Raw genomic sequence first — 23,506 nt, 5'->3', positions numbered from 1 at the left:
ACTTCCTCCCACATACATCTCGCGAAATAACGACGACGAGAAAATTTGAGGAACTGTAGTTGATACAGAGGCTTACGGACAATCGTTCTTCCTATGCGCCACTCGCTAGACGAACAGGAAAGAGATGATCACTTAGTGGTACCAGAAGTATCCTTCGCCACACACCGTCAGGTGGCTTACAGAACTTTATGTGGATGTCAGAGGTTACGACATCTATAATTATTAAATTTATGTGGAACAAATAAGATCAAGGTAGTTTCAAAAGAATGCATAGTAAGAATACGGCAAAAAGAAGAAAAATATGAGGGAACAGTATTACTTCAACGGCATAACATGTGTGGAACTTTATGAAATAGTAATAAAGTAACAGCACCGCAAACCACAATTTCGCCGTTAGGAGAAGAGGACCTACAGACCAACTGTACCAGATGTAACGTAATACGTATTTCGTGTATGGTTCTGTCGCATAAAATGACTAAGATATTGACGATGAACATTGACACATGCTATAAGGCAGTCCCGAATTTCAGCTTGACTTATCACAGCGCACACTTGTGCTAAGCGGCCTTTCATACCTTCGAGAGTGGTCGTTTCCTCGCAGATCCCTTGCCTTGCTTCTCTGCACATACCCATTGTGTTGGTGCCACGTGGATGGTCTCACATCTATTGAGGTGTTTTCCAATAACTGTGGCAGCATAATTGTTGGTTATTGTAGACACTTATGCTATTTAGAGCACCAGTAGCAAAACACGAACCGAGCCCGCACCAGACATCGACAGACCACGATGCTAGTTTATACATTCGTCTTAGCCGTCGTGGATTTTCAACAATCCATTATGGTTCACTGCAAATGTCAGTTTGTTAAAGTATTAGTAAACAACGCTTCAATCGTAAGCAAAATGTTTTATAGAGATGCAACACCTCACTGTAATTTTCGTAAACACCATTCTAAGAACTATAATCGAGTTTAAAACTCATTGCAATGAACATGCTGATCGATTGAAATGTGCAAAACATTAACTGGTTTGGAATGTATTATCTACAAAGGGTTCATCGAACCTTCTTCAAGCTACTTCTTTACCGTTTCCCTCTTGATGAGTCCGAGGAAAACGAACACTTAAATCTTTCTGTGCGTGTCCTGAGATCTCTTATTTTATTATAATGATAATTTCTCCCTGTTTAGGTGGACGTCAACATGATATTTTGACATTCTGAGGAAAAAGTAGGCGACTTAAATTTCCTGAGAAGTTCCTGCCACAACGAAAAGCGCCTTTGTTTTGATGATTACCACCTCAATTCGCGTAATATACGCGCGGAATTCACTCCCCAATTTCGTGATAATTTAATACGAGCTGCCTTTCTCTGAACTGTTTCGATCTCCTACGTCCGTTCTATCTGATACGGATCCCACATCACGCAACAATACTCGAGAAGAGGCAGACAAGCGTAGTGTAAACAGTGTCTTTGGTTTGCTTTCCTCACAACATTATCTATTAATCTTAGTTGTTAGTAATTGTAAACCCTAAGTATTTGGTTGATTTGTGTGATTTATTGTGTAACCGAAATTTAGCGATTTCCTTTTAGAACTCACTTGGATGAACTTATACTTTTCATTATATTGAGTCACTCGCCACTTTACACACCATACAGATATCTTATCTAAATCATTTTGCAATTCGTTTTGACCATTTGATGATTTAAAAGACTGCAAATGATAGCATCATCTGCAAAGAATTTAAGAGAACTGTTCAGATAGTCTCCTAAATCGTTTATGTAGATCGGAAACAACAGAGGGTCTATGACGCGTCTTGGGGAGTGCCAGATATTACTTCTATTTTTCTCGATGGCTTCCCGTCAGTTACTACGAACCGTGAACTTTCTGACAGAAAATCATGAAACCAGTCACATAGATGAGGCGATACCCCATAGGCGCGGTATTATATTAGAAGTCGCTTATGAGGAACGGGGTCAAAAGTCTTCTGCAAGTCTAAAAATATGGAATCAAATTTACATCCCTTGTCGATAGCACTCATTACTTCGTGAGAATAAAGGGCTAGCTGTGTTTCATTTTCTGAATCCGTGTTGGCTATTAGTCAAGAAATCGTTTTCTTCGATGTAATTCATGATGTCCCAACACAGCATATGTTCCAAAATCCTACTGAAAATAGACGTTAATGATTTGGGTCTGTAATTCAGTGGAGCACCCCTATTTCCTGTCTTGGGTAGTGGTGTGACTTGCGCTACTGTGCAGTCTTTATGTACGGATCGTTCGACGAGTGAACAGTTGTATTTGGCTGCTAAGTACGGAGCTATTGATTAGCACACTCTGAAAGGAATCTGATTGGTATACAATCTGGGCCATCAAAGCCACACGCTCATTTCATTTCATTTTTCAGCTGATTCACTTCGCCGAGGATATCTATATACTTGAAAGTTATACATGTTGGTAGTGGAGTGGAGAAAACTCTTTTTGTTCACCAAATTCGCCCATTAAAGCTGCCTCTACCGAACTGTGGACTACGTGTTGCCACAGCTAAAATTTTATTTGCTTTTATCTCAACAGTTGGCTTCCTCTTCTGTTGGCGTATTTTATTCTTCTGGAACTTTTTGCAATGTTTACAAAGACAGATCGTGAGGTTTTAGCTCAATTCGGATTCATTTGAGCATACAACCGTACTGTTCCTCTAACAGTTTTGCCAACACTCAACATAAATGAAAACGGAAACAGTATTCACTCTTTCGACATCATCTACACTGTGAAAGTCTGAATATGGTCACGCTCAAGTTGTCGGATCCCTATAAGAACAGAGCATAGTCTGACGGGCTTCAACCACCCAGGTGAACACACGAACCGTACCTGCGCTATGTGTTTGCTCACATTTGGTACAGTACGGCAGACATTTGTGAGACCTCTTGTCCTGGCGGGAGAATAGTCTTTTGCGATACTAATGTCTTGCTACTATTCGATCAAGTGTCATGAATGCTGTCGTTGTTGTTTTCTTCGAAGGCCCTGTCCAATGCCAAAGAAAAAGTATATAAATCCATTTTTCTTAAATTAGGTCAGTGTCATAATTCGGCAGCTGAAACCGTTAACCTTCACTTGCACACGTCAGAAAATTCGCCACGCTGTCCGTGAAAACCGCACGTCGATACATTTACACAATCCGGATGGATTTTTGGTGGCCATCCTATCCGGCTCGCGCTGTGCATTGTAATATTGGATTACGTTGTACCACAGCAGTATTTATCCATAACACATTACAATAAAGAATATGCTACACCTATAGTGTTGATTTCTGTAACACAGTAACTTTTCTAGATTCCGTTCATTGCTTTGAAACAAACAGAGCGTTCGACATTCGGGAGGACGACGGTTCAATCCCGTCTCCGGCCATCCTGATTTAGGTTTTCCGTGATTTCCCTAAATCGCTTCAGGCAAATGCCGGGATGGTTCCTTTGAAAGGGCACGGCCGATTTCCTTCCCCATCCTTCCATCACCCGAGCTTGCGCTCCGTCTCTAATGACCTCGTTGTCGACGGGACGTTAAACACTAATCTCCTCCTCCTCCTCCAGAGCGTTCGAAGGGGCACTTTTTATGGGTGTGCTTTAGTGCCATTGAGTACCAGACGATACGTCATCTGTGATGTAGTGAACTGGGGGAAATTTGATGATATAGAAAACAGTGCTGGAACTTTTCAAATATAAATATTAGGTTCCTAACAAGCCTCGTCTCAGGGATACATTCGAGGATGAAACATATCGTCTGAATACAAAGGTACATTTATTATTGAGATGCTCATTAACTAAATTTACAATAAGCCATAATGACGAATCTTCACATGTGGTGCAGATCATGTTCTTAAGCATTATGGTTGATAAATTTGGTTAACTTCTCAGTTAAAGTTATTAACATATTTAGTTTTATGAAAACATAGACCAATTCGAGAGACACGGCTCTGACTTCCACAAAATGACTGTCAGATCATACAGTTACTGAGGTGGAAGAACCTTCGCAAGCTCGCAGGGGTTTCTGTAAGGCATTTATGATTAGCACAGATTGAATATACCATCTATAATGACCTCGTTGTCGACGGGACGTTAAACACTAATCTCCTCGTCGAGAGTGAACGTTGTGTACACACTCTGCCTAAACAAAAACCAAACGTGTAAAGGACTTTGCATTGTGGGCAATGTTCGTGCAAGGTAAATGTACTTGCTGTCTTTCATAATTACCACTTGAAGGTAAACAGTGAGCTGCGGTCCACCTCAAAATTATCAAACTAGTACACCAAGCTGCAACTCCGGAATTGTGTAGTACCGTCCTTATCTGTTTGCTCAAAAATGCTGCTGTGTACATTACAAAGTACAAAGTCAGTGCGTGCTGTACTAAAAAAAAAAGAGGGGGCCGAAATGGAACTAGGCTTCATGATGAGACCTGGTGTCAATAAAAGAGCATGGCTACATGCATAAACAAAGTAAAGTTTCTTCTGCAATAAATGTGCCTAAGAAAACGTGATAAATGAATGTTTTAATTGTCGAAATTATGATGCAGAAATCATCAACAATATATAAATCATCAGTACAGGTAATGAAAAAGTTCGTAAATCATACAATCAGTTGATGAAATCCATAATGAAACCTACAAAAGTTTCCCTTCCTTTTCAGGAGAGAGCCATTTATATTCACTGGTAGAAAAATTACAAATTTATTCAGAAACCTAAATGTGCACATGGATTCGAACTGGTCACAAAGAACTATCGAAGCACCATTGCAGGTAGACAAATATCCGGCACGAGAAGCTGTTCTGAACACACGCTACTTGAAAATATACTTCAAACAAGAACATTAAGTCGAACGCGAATGAACTGCATGGCGAGAGCCTACATCAGGCAGTAATCCGACCCATTTGTACCATACAGCACCCCGAAACACGTCAACACCACACTCTTCAAATGGTTCAAATGGCTCTGAGCACTATGGGACTCAACTGCTGAGGTCATTAGTCCCCTAGAACTTAGAACTAGTTAAACTTAACTAACCTAAGGACATCACAAACATCCATGCCCGAGGCAGGATTCGAACCTGCGACCGTAGCGGTCTTGCCCACACTCTTCCGCCACACCAAAGTAGGACCCAGGTGCAAGAGCAAAAGCTTCCCCATTCAGAGCATGTCGACATGGCTTAAATTTTGACAGCCTGCGCTCTGGTTTGCGTGCGCTGGTCAGAGTGACTGAAGGCACCGGTACACGACACTCGAAGCGCCCCGGATATTTCTGCCGCTTCGATTTCGACACGCCAGGCACGCGATACTTATCAAACAGGTGATTCCCGCTGGGCGTCCTGACGCGGATATTCAAAGTTATGAACCGGGACACTCGGTGCTGACGTGTAGCAATTGTATCTTCCCTCCATTCCCTTCCTATTTAAATAAGCACGATATTACATTTGATCGTAGTCCCCTCCCCAAAGGCATGCTGTTGAAGTCACTGGCCTTCTCTTTTGTTCTGCCCTGGCTGACGTTGATCGAAGCAGCAGGCTCCATCCCAGCCACGGTTTCATCACAAACATAAAAGAGACCGCCGGCCTCATCCCCCTTTCTGGAATCATAGTCTTTGCTTCCACTGTAGAAACCACCGAGTTCATCTCTACCCCGACAAAATGAAATTTCCGATGCTTTTGAATGCGCCTTCTTTCATGCTTTCATTACTTGATATGTCACATCGGGCAAAGGGCTGGCTGGAGCCGAGCGTTTCTGTGTCTAACTTTGACTCAAACTGACAACTGTGCAATCCTCTGCGACCTCAGAGCAGTAATCCAAGTTTCCCACGCGAGCTCTCACAGCACAGCGGTCGACAATAAGAGCGCCTGTCTCCCCTTCGTTCTGCAAAATTTTCTGTGGGTGCGCCAATACTTCTGATCTAACAGCTTGGACTCTTCGTTCCTCCAGTCAAATTGTACGTCAACAACGTCAGTTGCCCCTTGGGGAACTACCTGGCTGAAAGACATACACACTTGCCAAGAATGTTCATAATCCTGAGTAATGTTTAGTTTGCTGACGTCGTGTCTCGTTAAGTCATCAAAATGTCAGCTCCATTCGACAGCATTCATTGCACTACTGTCTTGACCGATATACAAAACAACGCGCTGGATGCACGTGTCCGTCTGAATGTACAATGACTCGAGGTAGAGTCCCTGGAACAGTATCGTCCAGTGACATTTCATGTCTCTCTGACCCATGTATGTGGTTGCCCGGTTCTCTCTTACACAAACCAAACGATATTTATCATCAAAAATACCTCGTCAATTCAAGAGTAAATTTTTCGATACTCATCTTGGGAAAAGTAAGTTGATGGTTTGAGTACAGGCATCACAGTTACAGTCTGCGTAAACCAGTTTCGTTGGCCACAGATTCAGTGTATATATGTATCGTGATAACCCCTTCAGCATCAACTAAGGCATGAAGATGGCGCACTGAAGCGGTGAAACTGGTAGCTACATAATCAATACGATCATAAGGACGGCTGTAGGCGTGTCATGTTCTTACAATGGTGAACAGCCTTGGTCCCCAAGACCTCCAGCAAAAAGGATGGACATAAAAAAACTTAGTAAGGAATACGTCTCAGTGGATGATATCTCTATCATCTTCGTTTTGATGATGACGTGGTACTTCCCTGGAACAGATAAACTTCAATATCGAATTAGTGAAACTAATACAGCCAATTTGAAAGCACTCGTGAAAATTAACTGAAATGAGACTAAAATAATCTGTGTGAAAATAGGACTTCGAAGAGGAGATGGCATCTCCCCTACTCTGTTGAATATTATGTTAGACAGAGTCATCGGAGAATGGAGGAAAGAAATTGGAGGTATAAACATCGGGAGTTCAGAACATCGAATAAAAGTGAAGTGCCTAACTTTTGCTGAAGATCTAGCAATCTTCATTAAGACTAATGAGGAATGAGGAAACCAAGTACGCCGTTGCCAAGTTACACGAGGTAGCGTCAAATATAGGCCTCAAAGTATAATGTAAGAAGACTCACTTGGCGGAAAATTTACATAATAACATTAGAGTATTCCCACTAGAAACAAAATATTTGACAATTTCATGTGTGTCTTCTTTTTGATATCTGGAATAAATCATTGTATCATTTGTATTAGATAGCAAAGCCAATTTATAATGAGCAACCAAACTCCAGAAAGCCTATAGAATATGAATAGTCACTACAGTAAATGAGTAAAACCGTCAAATGCGAAACTTAGATAACAGAAGATAGCTGTTTTGTCTGAAGTATTAGATGCATCAGAAACTACATCCCCATGTTATTCAAAAATTAATGAAACTGTAAAGGAAGAAAAATTTGTGGTACCACTAACATAAATGGCATACGGATTAAAACAAAAACTACACACCTTTGCGCAGGAATAGACAAGTTCAGTGATGCAATACGCACAAGTCGCTTGATGTTCTCTGTGGCATCTTCTGTGGCATTTCTCGTAAGTCCTGCTTAACTTCTTATAATCAACTCATTCTTACATATTTAGAATTACTATATCACATAGTTTTTGAGTTTCTAATGTTGTCCACTCTACAGATGTGCCTGTAGGACGCAAAGGCTTAAGAATCTTAGTTCCAAATTACACATCACTCATTCGCAGAGTGAGCTAAAAAAATAAGAAAGGAAAATTGGAAAACAGTGGACAGAGGAACGCGATTAGTAGGAAATCCATTCAGAGAATATGAAAAGAGAAGAAAAATAACTGTCGTACCTAGCTAACAAGTTTAAACACACTCTTTAAGTGGCGATAACGAAGAAAGAAGAAGAGTATATCGAAAAGAAACTTGTACAAGTGTGCAATTGTGTAACAGAATCTAGTGATGAGTTTTTTATGTAGGACGGCTGAAGATGTCGACTCGATGAAAACTGACTTGGAAAAATTTTAGTTAACTACATGAGGTTTCAAAATGAATTTCTGACATGTCCTAAACTGAAAATTTAGAATCGTTGCGAAAGCTTGAAATGATGCCAAGTTATATTGTAAGCGACAACCATCATTTAACTTTTATTGTTTCAGTCTTTAGTTGCAATTACGTTTACAATGATTAACGTATACATTTATTTTAGTACATTTTTGGAGAAGTTAAAACAAGTTTTATCTTACATAACTGATCTGAAATACACAAGTGATAAATGCAAAAGTGAATAAGGTAATTACTATAGTTGCAAGACAACCCGAGAACAACATGTGCTTTGCTCAGCCTCCGTAGATCACTAATGTATGTGCATGCATTACAGATCAAGGAATTATAAAGATGTTTGGGAGAGCGTGTTATGAGCTGTCGCCCTCCATATGTGCTACCAGAGGATGATGGAGTCGATATTTTAAATCAAAACAGCTACAAAGAAAATTATCGACAGTTTATAAAACTGAAACTGAATAGAGGAGAATATTCCAGCTTAACACCTTGCATATTAATGTGCTTCTATTGCGAGTATATCACTAGGCCTTGTTTTTCGTTTTTAGAAGTTTTGAGAAATTTGTGATAAGGTCTTATGGGACCAAACTGCTGAGGTCATCATCCCTAAGCCTACACACTATTTAATCTAACGCAAACTAACTTACACTAAGGACAACACAGACACCCATGCCCGAGGGAGGACTCGAACCTCCGACATAGGGAGCCACACGGACCGTGTCCTTCACGCCTCAGACCGCGCGGCTACCCCGCGCGGTGAAAATTAGAAAAAATGGTTCAAATGGCTCTGAGCACTGTGGGACTTAACAAAAAATGGTTCAAATGGCCCTGAGCACTATGGGACTCAACTGCTGAGGTCATTAGTCCCCTAGAACTTAGAACTAGTTAAACCTAACTAACCTAAGGACATCACAAACATCCATGCCCGAGGCAGGATTCGAACCTGCGACCGTAGCGGTCTTGCGGTTCCAGACTGCAGCGCCTTTAACCGCACGGCCACTTCGGCCGGCTGTGAGACTTAACATCTGAGGTCATCAGTCCCCTAGAACTGAGAACTACTTAAACCTAACTAACCTAAGGACATCACACACATCCATTCCCGAGGCAGGATTCGAACCTGCGACCGTAGCAATCGCGCGGTTCCGGATTGAAGCGCCTTGAATCGCTCGGCCACCGCGGCCGGCGAACACTTATTAGAGCCTGCAGCTGAAGTCTGATGCTGGTTTCATGGTCGCCGGACTCACCGATCGGCCAACGTTACAGCGACTAACTGTTTCAATGTGTGTGTGTGTGTGTGTGTGTGTGTGTCTGCGTGCGTGCGTGCACGAGCACCCGTGTCTGTATGACAGAATGTCTTTATAAAGTTCAAAACAACTACACATGTGAAAATCGTTTTGTGCATTGACAAATTTTGTATGATTGAGTCATGTAACTTTTAGTTATTGTCCCACTTTCTGACATTTCAAGGACCAGTTGGGACATTGAGTGGAGACTGCAAGCAGTGTATAATTCCTGGTCAATGTGAGGATCAGAACTTTTTCCTGGCTGCAATTACATACAAGCAGGTCCCGTAGCATCAGTATGAAATTCGTGACTGATGTTGCCTCGCGTGCCAAAGTGAGTTTGGCGTGCCTTTTTATACCACCACTGAACGTGGCTCACGGTCACTCGATTAAAAGTGTTTTTTTTTCTTTTTTTCTGGTAAATGAGAGTTAGTTAGATACATTCATGTTCCACTGATCATTTGCACGATAAATTGTAATATGAGACGAGTCGTTTTACATTCACACCAAACATTAATTTCTAAATACAGGTATACAGAAATTGCGTGCGTCGCACATCATCTGACATGGAGGTTATTACGACTTCATGTAATGAGTAAGGAGCAGCACAGTGTGTAAAACCCATCAAACGATGGCCACAAGCTGTGGACCTCTACGATCTTGCCCTAGTCCAACGCTCTGTTCTTTCCGTGGACTCATTCTGACTGTAAGCCCTTGTCGATGAACTGTACCTGGCAATATACAACCGCAGATGCATAACGAGGATAACATCTACGGCAATTAACTTTGTTATCCTAAGTTTATTTATTACGCTGTTGCGCGGCGAAAATAAGACATTTTGAAGTATAATTAAGCATTGTCCTGTGGATGATATAGGCCTGCCTTACGTAAGTGTTCTTAATATATGTCAGACATTTCTTTGTATTCACAAGCAAGGCATAAGGATAACAGACCACGATCAAGTTTCAAAATTTTCAGTTCTCCCTTGAAGAATATCTGTCGTCACATGAGTTGCTCATAAATCGGTCTACACCTAGGGACAATTTAGATAGTAATCTGTAGTTGAGTCCCTTCACTTGAGCCTATGAAATCAGCAAACAATTTTCGTCTGCATGAAAAGCAACATTACAAAGAAACACAAAAACAAAAGAATAGAGTGTGTACACCAAGTAACTTTAAGTAAGCGTGTCCACTATAAACACACGGATGACTTCATCGTGGGAAACTGATAGCGAGAAGGCTCAAGAGCAGTACAACAACTTCCTCGATGCAGACACGAGACGCAGCCACCAGAAGAACAAGTGGGTCATGGTTTTCTCTTCTTGAAAGTCACAGTTGGTGGTGATGACCATATCAGTTTTCCAACTCCAGGGCGTAGGCGCTTAAAAATACAAATAATCTTTTCTCAACATTGAATTCACAATTCATATGGATGTTTCTTGGGCAACGATATTAGCTATCGACTGATCCTTCCACTCCTGAGGCATAAGTCTATCTTCAAAAAACCGTACAACGGCCCTCCCCAGTGCCAAGGTTAACACCTGTTTGATTTTACTGGAACTGCATAGATGTAGGAGGTTCATTCTTCGGTAGTCTTCTTGAACTTCAAAGAACTTGAGCTGAATATCCGATTCTTTCGAATAATGTAGTCTGGCTGACGTAGTGCGCAGCTGCCTTATCACTGACGAAATAAATGGTTCAAATGGCTCTGAGCACTATGGGACTCAACTTCTTAGGTCATCAGTCCCCTAGAACTTAGAACTACTTAAACCTAACTAACCTCAGGACATCACACACATCCATGCCCGAGGCAGGATTCGAACCTGCGACCGTAGAGGTCGCGCGGTTCCAGACTATAGCGCCTAGAACCGCTCGGCCACTCCGGCCGGCACTGACGAAATACTCGCGGTTAGAGATATTACTGCTTTGGTTATTACCGTACAAAGTCTGCCCTGCTGACATTTGTAATCAAAATTCCGACACTCGCACACCACAGTATGACTCATTGTGTACTAACAGTACATAAATTTCCTTGACAAAATTTCGTCCCATGTATGCATTCGTACAAAATGGAAGCTGAAAAATGACAAATTGGCAACACAGTAGCCACATGTAAGACAAATATCTTCATTCGGCACTCTGCAGGTAAGAGTGTAGAGTTATGAGTTGCTATACTCGGGTTCGATTCCGGGTCTACGTGTAACTTCTTTCTTTTAATTTTCTAATTTTGATTTGCTCATTAACGCTGTAGCACACTGTTTCCTAAATGGTACGGAAATCTGGTATAGAAAGCTGGTTGAAACTTTAAATTAATGGCAGTATAAGTTTTGCGGGAAATTTAAGAGAATATCCAAAGAATAGGGTAATGAGAAATGAAGGTGATATATTTGTCGCAATAGACAGGAAACACAAATCCACAGAGTTAGAAATTGAAGATGCGTGCGAGATTGTTCGGCAATACTCAGTATCAGCGGCGGGGATAACATAGTAACTGGGTCCTTCTATCACCCACCACACCCACCTCCTGATGTAATCAAAAACTTTACAGAAAACCTCAGTTGACTTGTCCGTAAGTTCCCCAATCATACTCTAATCATCCAACAATTAATTGGGAAAATTAGTCTTGTTAGTGGTGTGCGTGACAAGATATCCTATCAAACACTGCTAAATGCCTTCTCTGAAAACTACCCAGAGCAGGAAGTTCATATCTCCACTCATGATGGAAATGTATTAGATCTAAGGGCAATAAATAAAGCTGACATCTGTGGGGTGTCCACACCGAAAATGGTATCAATGACCACGACGCGGTTCCGCAACAATGATTGCCAGAGTATAAAGGACAACTAAAACAAGTAGAAAGATATGTTCAGCAAACTAGACAAAAAAACTAGAGTACACTCTCAACGACGAACTTGAAAATTTCAACTTAGAACAGAGCATCTAGAAGAACTGCGGCTCAAATTTAAAAGAATAGTTGACCATAGAGTGGATGCATATGTACCCAACAAACAGTTCGTGATGAGAGACATTCTCTATGGTTTACAGGCACTGTACCGTTTTTTTTTTTTTTTTTTTTTTCATCTCAGAGTAACTCTTGCAACCGACATTCTCACTCATTTACTGGATGTATCCCAATCTCTGTCTTCCTTTACTGTTTTTAAACTCTATAATTCCCTCAGGAACTATGGAAGTTATTCCCTTATGTCTTAATACACCCCTGGAAATTGAAATAAGAACACCGTGAATTCATTGTCCCAGGAAGGGGAAACTTTATTGACACATTCCTGGGGTCAGATACATCACATGATCACACTGACAGAACCACAGGCACGTAGACACAGGCAACAGAGCATGCACAATGTCGGCACTAGTACAGTGTATATCCACCTTTCGCAGCAATGCAGGCTGCTATTCTCCCATGGAGACGATCGTAAAGATGCTGGATGTAGTCCTGTGGAACGGCTTGCCATGCCATTTCCACCTGGCGCCTCAGTTGGACCAGCGTTCGTGCTGGACGTGCAGACCGCGTGAGACGACGCTTCATCCAGTCCCAAACATGCTCATTGGGGGACAGATCCGGAGATCTTGCTGGCCAGGGTAGTTGACGTACACCTTCTAGAGCACGTTGGGTGGCACGGGATACATGCGGACGTGCATTGTCCTGTTGGAACAGCAAGTTCCCTTGCCGGTCTAGGAATGGTAGAACGATGGGTTCGATGACGGTTTGGATGTACCGTGCACTATTCAGTGTCCCCTCGACGATCACCAGTGGTGTACGGCCAGTGTAGGAGATCGCTCCCCACACCATGATGCCGGGTGTTGGCCCTGTGTGCCTCGGTCGTATGCAGTCCTGATTGTGGCGCTCACCTGCACGGCGCCAAACACGCATACGACCATCATTGGCACCAAGGCAGAAGCGACTCTCATCGCTGAAGACGACACGTCTCCATTCGTCCCTCCATTCACGCCTGTCGCGACACCACTGGAGGCGGGCTGCACGATGTTGGGGCGTGAGCGGAAGACGGCCTAACGGTGTGCGGGACCGTAGCCCAGCTTCATGGAGACGGTTGCGAATGGTCCTCGCCGATACCCCAGGAGCAACAGTGTCCCTAATTTGCTGGGAAGTGGCGGTGCGGTCCCCTACGGCACTGCGTATGATCCTACGGTCTTGGCGTGCATCCGTGCGTCGCTGCGGTCCGGTCCCAGGTCGACGGGCACGTGCACCTTCCGCCGACCACTGGCGACAACATCGATGTACTGTGGAGACCTCACGCCCCACGTGTTGAGCAATTCGGCGGTACGTCCACCCTGCCTCCCGCATGCCCACTATACGCCCTCGCTCAAAGTCCGTCAACTGCACATACGGTTCACGTCCACGCTGTCGCGGCATGCTACCAGTGTTAAAGACTGCGATGGAGCTCCGTATGCCACGGCAAACTGGCTGACACTGACGGCGGCGGTGCACAAATGCTGCGCAGCTAGCGCCATTCGACGGCCAACACCGCGGTTCCTGGTGTGTCCGCTGTGCCGTGCATGTGATCATTGCTTGTACAGCCCTCTCGCAGTGTCCGGAGCAAGTATGGTGGGTCTGACACACCGGTGTCAATGTGTTCTTTTTTCCATTTCCAGGAGTGTAGATATCCTATGATGTTGTTCCTTTTTCTTGTCAGTGTTTTGCAAATTCTGCGGAGAACCTCTTCATTCCTTATCTTATCAGTTCACCTAATTTTCAGCATTCTTCAGTAGTACCACACCTCAGATGCTTCTGTTCTATCCTGTCCCTGTTTCACAACAGTCCATGTTTCACTGCCGTGCAATGCTGTGCTCCACACATACATCCTCAGACACTTCTAGGTCAGGGATGCCATTTTTGCCAGTGATACCTCTGCTATTTATTTGCTCCTTGCTCCGTCTGTCATGCGTAATTTTGCTGCTCAGGTCGCAGAATTCCTTAATTACATCAACTTCGTGATCACCAATTACGATGTTAAGTTTCTTGCTGTTCTCATGTCCGCTACTTCTAATTACTTTCGTCTCCCTTCCATTTACTCTGAATCCTTATTCTGTACTCATTCGACTGTCAGTTCCATTCAGCGCATACTGTAATTCCTCCTCCCTTTGACTGAGGATAGCAACGCTATCAGAGAATCTTGACACTGATATCCATTCCCCTTGAATTTTAATTCCACTCTTCAATCTTTCCTTTATTTTAGTTATTGCGTCTTCGACTTACAGAATGAAAAACCGGGCGAAAACTACATCCCTTTCTAATCAGTGAACTTCTTTCCTGGTCTTCCAATCTTATTTTTCCCTCTTGGTTCTTGTACACATTGTATATTTGTGGCCTCTCCCTATAGTTTACCACTATTTTTCTCAGGAATTCGAACGTCTTCTACCATTTTTACACTGCCGAACGCTTTTTCCAGGTTGATAGATCCCATGAACGTGTCTTGATTTTTCTTTAGTCCTGCTTCCACTATCAAGACCAGAGTCAGAACTGTCTCTCTGGTGCCCTTACCTTTCCCAAGCCCAAACAGATCTTCAAGTAACAGATCCTCAATTTTCTTTTCCGTCCTTCTGTATACTATACTTGTCAGCAACTTGGATGCTTTAGCTGTTGTTTGATTGTGCGATAATTCACGTACATGTCGGCTCTTGCAATGCTCGGAATTGTGTGGATGATATTTTTCGAAAGTCTGACTGTATTTTCCCAGTCTCATACATTCTACATACAAAACTGAATAATGATTTTGTTGCTATTTCCCTTAATGATTACAAAAATTTCCGTAGGAAGTTATCTATCCCTTCTTCCTTTTTTTGAGCTTAAGTCTTCCAGAGCTCTTTTAAATTCTGAACCTAATACAGGATCGCCTATCTCTTCCCTATAGACTCCTGTTTCTTCTTCTATCACATCATCAGATTAGTCCTCTTCCACATAAAGGCATTCAATATACTCTATCCACCTATCCGCTCTCTGTGCTGCATTTAACAGTGAAACTCCCATTTCACTAATACTTTTGACCTTTCTGTACTTTTTTCGATTTCTTCACATTTTTCGTGCAGCCATTTCGGCTTAGCTAGCTGAAATTTATTACAGAACTCAATTAGTCTTTCCCCTGCCTCAGACGTGCGGGGTAGCCGCGCAGTCTAAGGCACCTTGCCCCGTCGGAGGTTCGAGTCCTCCCTCGGGCATGGGTGTGGGTGTTGTCCTTAGCGTAAGTTAAAGTTAGGACCGATGACATCAGCAGTTTGGTCCCATAGAAACTCACCACAAATTTCCAAAATTCCCCTCCCTCATTCTTACCAATCACATATCCTCCCGCTACAGTTTCCTCTGCTCCTTCCCCTACAACCGCATTCCAATTCTCCACGGCAATTAGATTTTCATCTCTCTTAACGTTCTGAATTATCTATTCAGTATCCTCATACATTTTTTCTATCTCTTCATCTTCTATGGCGTCGGTGTTAGCTTGTTATTGGTTCTACTGGGAACAACCCTATCACTGCTCGAACAGTCCACGGGTATACTGCCGGTTCATAGTGTCCAACGGGCACAATATTTCGGCGATCAGACCTGTCGCCATCGTCAGGTGCGCTGACGAACTGAGCTCCTGAGGGTGGACGGCAGATTTAAATCCCCTCCCCCGCGGGCCGCTCTCTTCGCCGTCCGCGCCCGCGTGCCGGCGGTCGCGAAGACGTGGGCGTCGGAAACTGTCGTAGCGTCGATGTGCTTGCTACGTCCGCCATGGTCGCCAGTTCGTACTTCTTGAGCAAGAATGATTTCCTCCATTCAACATCGATTATGCGAAACCCAACCCACAGTTTTCTCACATGAGGTACTGAAAGTTGTGGATTAAGGCTGTCAGGTAGATGCAGAATTTTCGAAAAGCATTTGACTCACTACCGAACCTACGCTTATTGTCAAATTGTGAAATTTGTGACTGGGTTGAGGATTTTTTCGTAAAGGAGGACATAGCATGTTATCTTGGGGGCAGAATCATCGTTACATGTAGAAGAAACTTCGGGTGTGCCCCACGGAAGCGTGTTGGAACCCTTAGTCTTCATGCTGTACGTCAATGACCTCGCGGACAACATTAGTAGCAACCTCAGACTTTTTGCAGATGGTGCAGTTGTCTATAATGAAGTACAGTCTGAAAGAAGCTGCATAAATATTCAATCAGATCTTAATAAGATTTCAAGGTAGTGCAAAGACTGGCAACTTATTAAATGTTCAGAAATAGGAAATTGCGCACTTCACAAAACGAAAAAACGTAGTATCTCATGACTACAATATCAGTGAGTCAAAGTCGGAATCGGCCAGCTCATACAAATATCTGGGTGTAACACGTTGAAGCGCTACGTAATGTAATTGGTACTTAGGCCGGTCATGGGCAAAGCAGATGGTCAATACTGGGGAAACGGAGTCAGTCTACAAAAGGAGATAGCTAACAAATCACTTGTGTGGCCGATTCAAGAAGCTTAAGTAACCTATAGCAAACTGGACTACTAGGGGATATTGAACGAATACAAGGAAGGGCAGCACGAATGGTCACAGATTTGTTTGGCCCGTGGGAGAATGACACAGAGATACCGAAGAAACTGAACTGGCAGACTTTTCGGGTACTGAGGCATTTAAAATATCATTTTTCCCGCGCTCCATACGTGAATGGAACGGGAAGAAACCCTAATAACTGGTTCAGTAGGACGTAACCTTCACCACGCACTTCACAGTGCTTTGCGTAATATAGACGTAGATGTAGATACATGTCCCGCGACTTCAGTTTTCCTTTAAGGCTGAAGCCAATACAATTATTGGTCAGACATGACAGAAATATTCATAATAAGTTAAAAATAAATTATCTGTTACTGGACGCAAATAACTACAAAACTTATCAATGTGGAAACGATCAACATACAATCTGTATTGAGTAGGAGCGGACAGATACTTTTTTCTTTTTTTACTTTGAGGGAAGGTGTATTTGTTTGTTGCATCTATTTGGGTTTGTCTGATTGAACCTTACTGCCAACAGCTTGGTGTAAATATAAAATATATACCGGGTGATCAAAAAGTCAGAATAAATTTGAAAACTTAATAAATCACAGAATAATGTAGATAGAGAGGTAAAAATTGACACATATGCTTGGAATGACATGGGGTTTCATTAGAACCAAAAACAAGAAAAAAAACAAAGTATTGCTAGACGCGTGAAAGATCTCTTGCGCGCGTATTTGGTGATGATCGTGTGCTCAGCCGCCACTTCCGTCACGCTTGGCCTCCCAGGTCCCCAGACCTCAGTCCGTGCGATTATTGTCTTTGGGGTTACCTGAAGTCGCAAGTGTATCGTGATCGACCGGCATCTCTACGGATGCTGAAAGACAACATCCGACGCCAGTGCCTCACCATAACTCCGGACATGCTTTACAGTGCTGTTCACAACATTACTCCTCGACTACAGCTATTGTTGAGGAATGCTGGTGGACATATTGAGCATTTCCTGTAAAGAAAATCATCTTTGCTTTGTCTTACTTTGTTATGCTAATTATTGCTAGTCTGATCAGATGAAGCGCCATCTGTCGGACATTTTTTGAACTTTTGTATTTTTTTTTTCTAATAAAACCCCATGTCATTCCAAGCATGTGTGTCAATTTGTACCTCTCTATCTACATTATTCCATGATTCATTCAGTTTTCAAATTTATTCTGACTTTTTGATCACCCGGTATAATAGAAATCATAATATAAAAAGTTTGAACAGTGGTTTAAAATTATTTTACGATGAACAGAAAAATAGGTGGAATACATATAGCTAAGGAAAGTTCGCTTATTAACTAGAGACAAAATAGGAAAATAGAAAGAATTCGAAAGAGACTGGAAAGCATACTACCTGATATTAGAGTGTTTATGCAGCCACAGATACAACTCAAAATTTCGTAGACACACGTTATAATCTCGTAGTAAACAAGAAGTGCGTTGTATATCTGAGGATCTTGATAACAATAAAAAAAAGGAGCACTTGTTGAAAGAGGCAACTCATTTCACAAAGTTTTGTAAGCTGTTTTGCTGTGCTTCGAAGAAACTGTAGGAAAACAGCACGTGGTTGACATATCTTCTTTCTTTCTTCTGGCGTTCGGAGAAACGATTATGCTTGATACCTATACGATATAAATGGGAACTAGTTGAACGATATACGTATTCGCACCAAGGCAGCTAGCTAGCTTTCTGCTCGTTTGAATCAGGGGAGGCTCCTAATTACTGATTGAATGACAGCGTAGACGGGCAGGCAGAATCGCATCATTAGTCTGTTCATTCATCTTCGGTCATTTGCAGCGTAAGTAACGTGAAATCGGAGAATAGTAGACTGATGTTCACTACAGCGCACACAGACAGCGGTCGCCTTCGCCAGTTGGTCGTTCTTTTCAAAGTACACCAACCCCACATGAGCTGGAGCCCACAGAAACCTTTTCGTTTATTTGGCAAGATTTTCATACGATCGCCATTATATGAATAAGGGTGCAAACTCCCTTCCCGTATTTGAACCTCCATAAAAATTTCTCACTGCACTATAGCCGACATATTCGTCTTGAGAGATTCAGAAATTGCATCGATATTTAAGATAATTCTCATTTACTGTTCCATCATTGCAAATTTTAAATTAGAGTAGGTTTTCCGATCATAGTCATGAGAACTCACATCGCGCAAGGAAAACCGACAGTTACACTTTTTAAGTATCATTCTGCAGATTGTTTCTCGATGGTTTTATACCACCTCCTACGATGTTCTTCACGTTCGTTTACTGTGAATTTTAGGCATGTTTGACAAATGCTATTTGGCAATAAATACAATATTTTTTATTTGTTTCCATATCCTTTACATCTTGCATTTTTCCGTTTTTGGACTTCACTTTTGAGTATAATAGCTCAGGCTAGGACCATGCCCAATTATTTTTTACGTCCGTTTTTCATTGTAATTTCAGATAAATAGCTGCTGCCCTTCCTGGGGCAATAAAGAGCATTGCGCAACCTAGGGCTGTCTTTTAATATTAATCACAATATAAAGTTGCTGCAACATCACACCACAATGGATTGGAATAAATTTAAAGATGACCACTTTAGTCGACTCGAGTGCTAGATATTCACCGTGATACCGACACAAAGGAGCAGAGCAAGTAGTGGAAACATTTAAATTCACCGCCGCCGAAAAAGGCCGCAGATCCACCTATCAACGAGCAATGTGATTTTTGGGTCTGGTATGGTATGGTAGTACCGGATTACCCCATTACGCTCCTGAGGGGCAAACCGTCACGGGAGCATATTGTACTACCAACTCTCCTGACGAGCTGTCAAGACGAAGAGTCGCTGAGGCTGATTTGGGAGGTGTCTGCTCCACGACAACGCCCCAGCTGATTCTGCTTCGGACACTTTCACTCACGTCGCTGCTATGGGCCATCAAATTTTGCCTCGACCGCCGTATTCTCCTGACATGGCACCCAGCGACTTCTTCCTATTTCCTAGCATCAAGAAATCATTGCATTGCAAGTATTTCCGTAATGACGACGAGAAGATTTTCCAGGTGAATAGTTTCTTGAACAGCTAAATCGAAGACTTCAAAAATGGTTCAAATGGCTCTGAGTACTATGGGACTCAACTGCTGAGGTCATTAGTCCCCTAGAACTTAGAACTAGTTAAACCTAACTAACCTAAGGACATCACAAACATCCATGCCCGAGGCAGGATTCGAACCTGCGACCGTAGCGGTCCTGCGGTTCCAGACTGCAGCGCCTTTAACCGCACGGCCACTTCGGCCGGCTTCGAAGACTTCCACAACCAAGATCGCCACCAAGTTAGGAAGAATGTGTCGCATCGAAAGGTGAATATGTAGAGAAAAACTAACGCTACCATCAAGTTTCATAGTCGTAGCTTGATTTTTTTGATTTTTTTTTTTTCGTGTAACGCTAAGCGACCATGTCCTTGGACAGCTCAGGTGTCACGTCACATATTTACTAATGCAGAACTGTGCTGTCATCATCGGACCTTATGCTTCTGAATTTTTACAAAATATTATCCATCAGTGTTACAAGTGAAGCGACTTGTATCACTGATCACTGATAGATAGTATGTATAGATGATACGTTGTAAATATTCAGAAACATAATATCCGATGATGAAAGTACAGCTCTGTTGAAAGCGGTCATCAAATAAAATGCTTTTTAGCGAACTTCGTTTGTGAAATTTTCTCCAGTTACCATGTAATGTTTATTCGTAAATGAATACCTGGATTTCCCGCTGAACTCAGTACCCTTTTGACATAAATGTTTGATGATGAAACTACAGCAAAAATAAAGAGCTGTTGAGAAGAGTATTACACTCGTCTAACGGACACGTGGAAGGCGCATGTTTGACTGTGTTGGATATTGATAAAATGGGCATTTGGATTAGAATGTCGCGGGTTCAAGAAAGGCGAGCGTGTAATAAGTAAAATAATGAAACAAGTGCACAAGTTATTCAATGTTCGACAAAGTGTCTAACATAAATAATCACGGTTGTGCAGTCGTTATTTGTATTGTACGTATCATTGGCGCCGACAAACGAAGTGAACAACAATAATTTATAGCTAAAAGAAAGCCTAACTGCCGGTTTTTTCTTTAATTGAATTATCTCCCCTCAAAAATTAGTGCAAGGAAACGTCAACAAGAAACGAGCGACGTATTCAACCAGGGCTCGCTGCCATGAGACACGTAAAACAACGTACAGCAACGGAAATCATCAAGCACGGAAGACAGATCATGACACACTTAAACATAAAAACTATAGGATTCAGTGCTCAAGAATAGATAAGATACTGCATGGCGCGTACTCTTTCACCAACATTTCTATTTTAAGTCAGATAAAATCGTACCAAAATAAAACAGTTTTGCAAATAAAAAGTAAAAACAGTGAGCTGTTATACTTCAGAATATTAATTATACACAAATTGCTGAAACAACTACGCATAATTAAACCACAACAAACCCCTCATACAGCATGACTCCAATTCGAAGAGGTGAGCGTTATTTTCTTGTAGCCCACAGAGAAACTGATGAATTAACTTATGTTTACACTAGAATTATGTTTTTACACTGACCTGAACTTTCGATAGGACTTCGTAAATCCCTGTCACAAAACCGCACAGTTCACTGTCTGCTGTTCAGAATAAACTGAAGCAGGCGGCTTTATTGTGGAACTGCTGGCAACACAGGAAGGCTTAGAAGCGACTTTGGGACATTTAAGCAGAGTCTCAGCTGCTAAAACCGGCCGTATTAGTGAGAGAACTTGTGGAGGCAATATCTCAGGATAAGGCTAATGTGTTAGTCTCACGCTAAGTTCAACGGCTCATGGAGTAGCGGATTTGCGACGATCATCGTCCGCAGTGGGCGTAAGCGGTCTGTGTGTGCGATTCGGATTCGAGAGAAGTCCTCTTTCGCCCACGCCACGAATTTAGTGCTTTGCTTCTATGTCCGCAATTAATTAATGCGTAGTCGAAATGTTGTTTGAAACGGTATCCACTGAAGGAAACATTGTAGGTGAAGAACAAAGAATTTGAGGTGGAAATGTTAGGAAGCAATAGGAAAGAGAACAGATTTTCAAAGCATCAAAACTGTGGATGGTGGATTAATAGAAGTGAAAGTACTCTGCGGCCTGGATGCAAGATAACCCAGAGTTACCAAAGAAAGCAAGATCTGAGAACGAAAGTACAAAGCTCGAACGCATAAAACCGAGGAAAAATGATTCTAAACTAAGACGGTGAGTCTGTTCTATCACTCACCAAAGTCATTTATCTGTAATTCCTTGCATTCGTTTGCAATCGGTGTTTTCAGACAAATCCAGAGACTAGAAAAGCACAATACTATATAACTGACAGTTATGACCTACAGATTCACAAGTGATAAAAGGCCTATTACTTGCAAAAAGCTAAAAATATTTTAACACATGCAGAACTTACAGAGTAAAATTTCCCAAAATAGAAGTTGCTGTTTCGTCCTACGTTGTTCGCTTATTCATCATCGAAGTGAAGATGTAATGTTTCAGAGAAGCAGAGGCGAACAGTACCCACAAGTGAGAAGAGCCAAATGTGGCCATCCTACATCATTTTCGATGGTAGTTCAGTACCAACGGAAAGTATTCACTTATCCACATCATCACCAGGATCTTTTCCATTCCGCTCTATTTAAGTCACTTTACTGAGACTTCGCCTTTGCAGTTCGATGACGAGAAAGCACGTACGACAAAAAAGTGTTTTCGGAAATAGTATCGTCTTAATATTGCCTGTATTTACACATATTGCTACAATTAAATGTATGGCTTTTTGCCAAACAATATGACTCTTGTGAATCTGGTACTAATAATAATTGTCTGTTTATTCAAAGTAGAGAGCGAATAGGTGAAAGAAGTAAACTGAAGTTCTCTGGGCCTTCCGAGGCCTATTCACATAAAGCTAGGAGCCTGTTAGCCTCTGAACACAACATTCACCCCTACACCACATTTGACACAATTAAGGAGGAAGCAACCCACCAGCTCTCAGTTGCTGTTCAAAGCTAACAGCTAACCGTCGAGTTTGCAATTCTCTCTTGTGAAAATTCCGAAAGCTGCTGTCGCTTTATTCGCTTACAGGTGAGATAAAGATCGAAGGCAGTGTCTGTCTGATCAGACTCAAATAAACATTGCATCGTACTTCCTAACAACACTGGCATAAGACAGCGACTTTCAGTTACAATATCCTGCTGTCGTAGGGCAAACACACAATGTGCACGAGTGTAGGCTGTGACCCATTAACGACGACATATGGATGTTTGGGTATGGCCGTGAGTCGCGGACGGATATAGAAAGTAATTATAATTAGTTTTTAATACCTTCACCTGCTGACGGGCGTTGATAAATATCAACAGGGGGAGGTGAAAATGTGTGCCCCGACCGGGATTCGAGCCCGGGATCTCCTGCTTGCATGGCTGACGCTCTATCCATCTGAGCCACCAAGGGCTCAGAGGATAGTGCGACTGTAGGGACTATCTCGCGAGACCCACGTTCTCACCTTGTATGTTCACACACTACATTCGTAGTGTCTCACCCCAACACACTCATTACTCGTGGACGACATTCTTACCAAGTCCCGTAAGAGTTCGGGGAATATGTGTGCATCCGCACAGAGGAAGAAGGTCATGGCCGGTATTGCCAGAACTATATACTTATACGGATATTGTGTCTGTTCATTCGGA

This window comes from Schistocerca serialis, chromosome 5 (genome assembly GCF_023864345.2).
Source record: "Schistocerca serialis cubense isolate TAMUIC-IGC-003099 chromosome 5, iqSchSeri2.2, whole genome shotgun sequence".
In the NCBI taxonomy this organism is placed as follows: Eukaryota; Metazoa; Arthropoda; class Insecta; order Orthoptera; family Acrididae; genus Schistocerca; species Schistocerca serialis.
The sequence above is the reverse complement of the archived record's forward strand: the minus strand, read 5'-3'. Positions refer to the sequence as shown.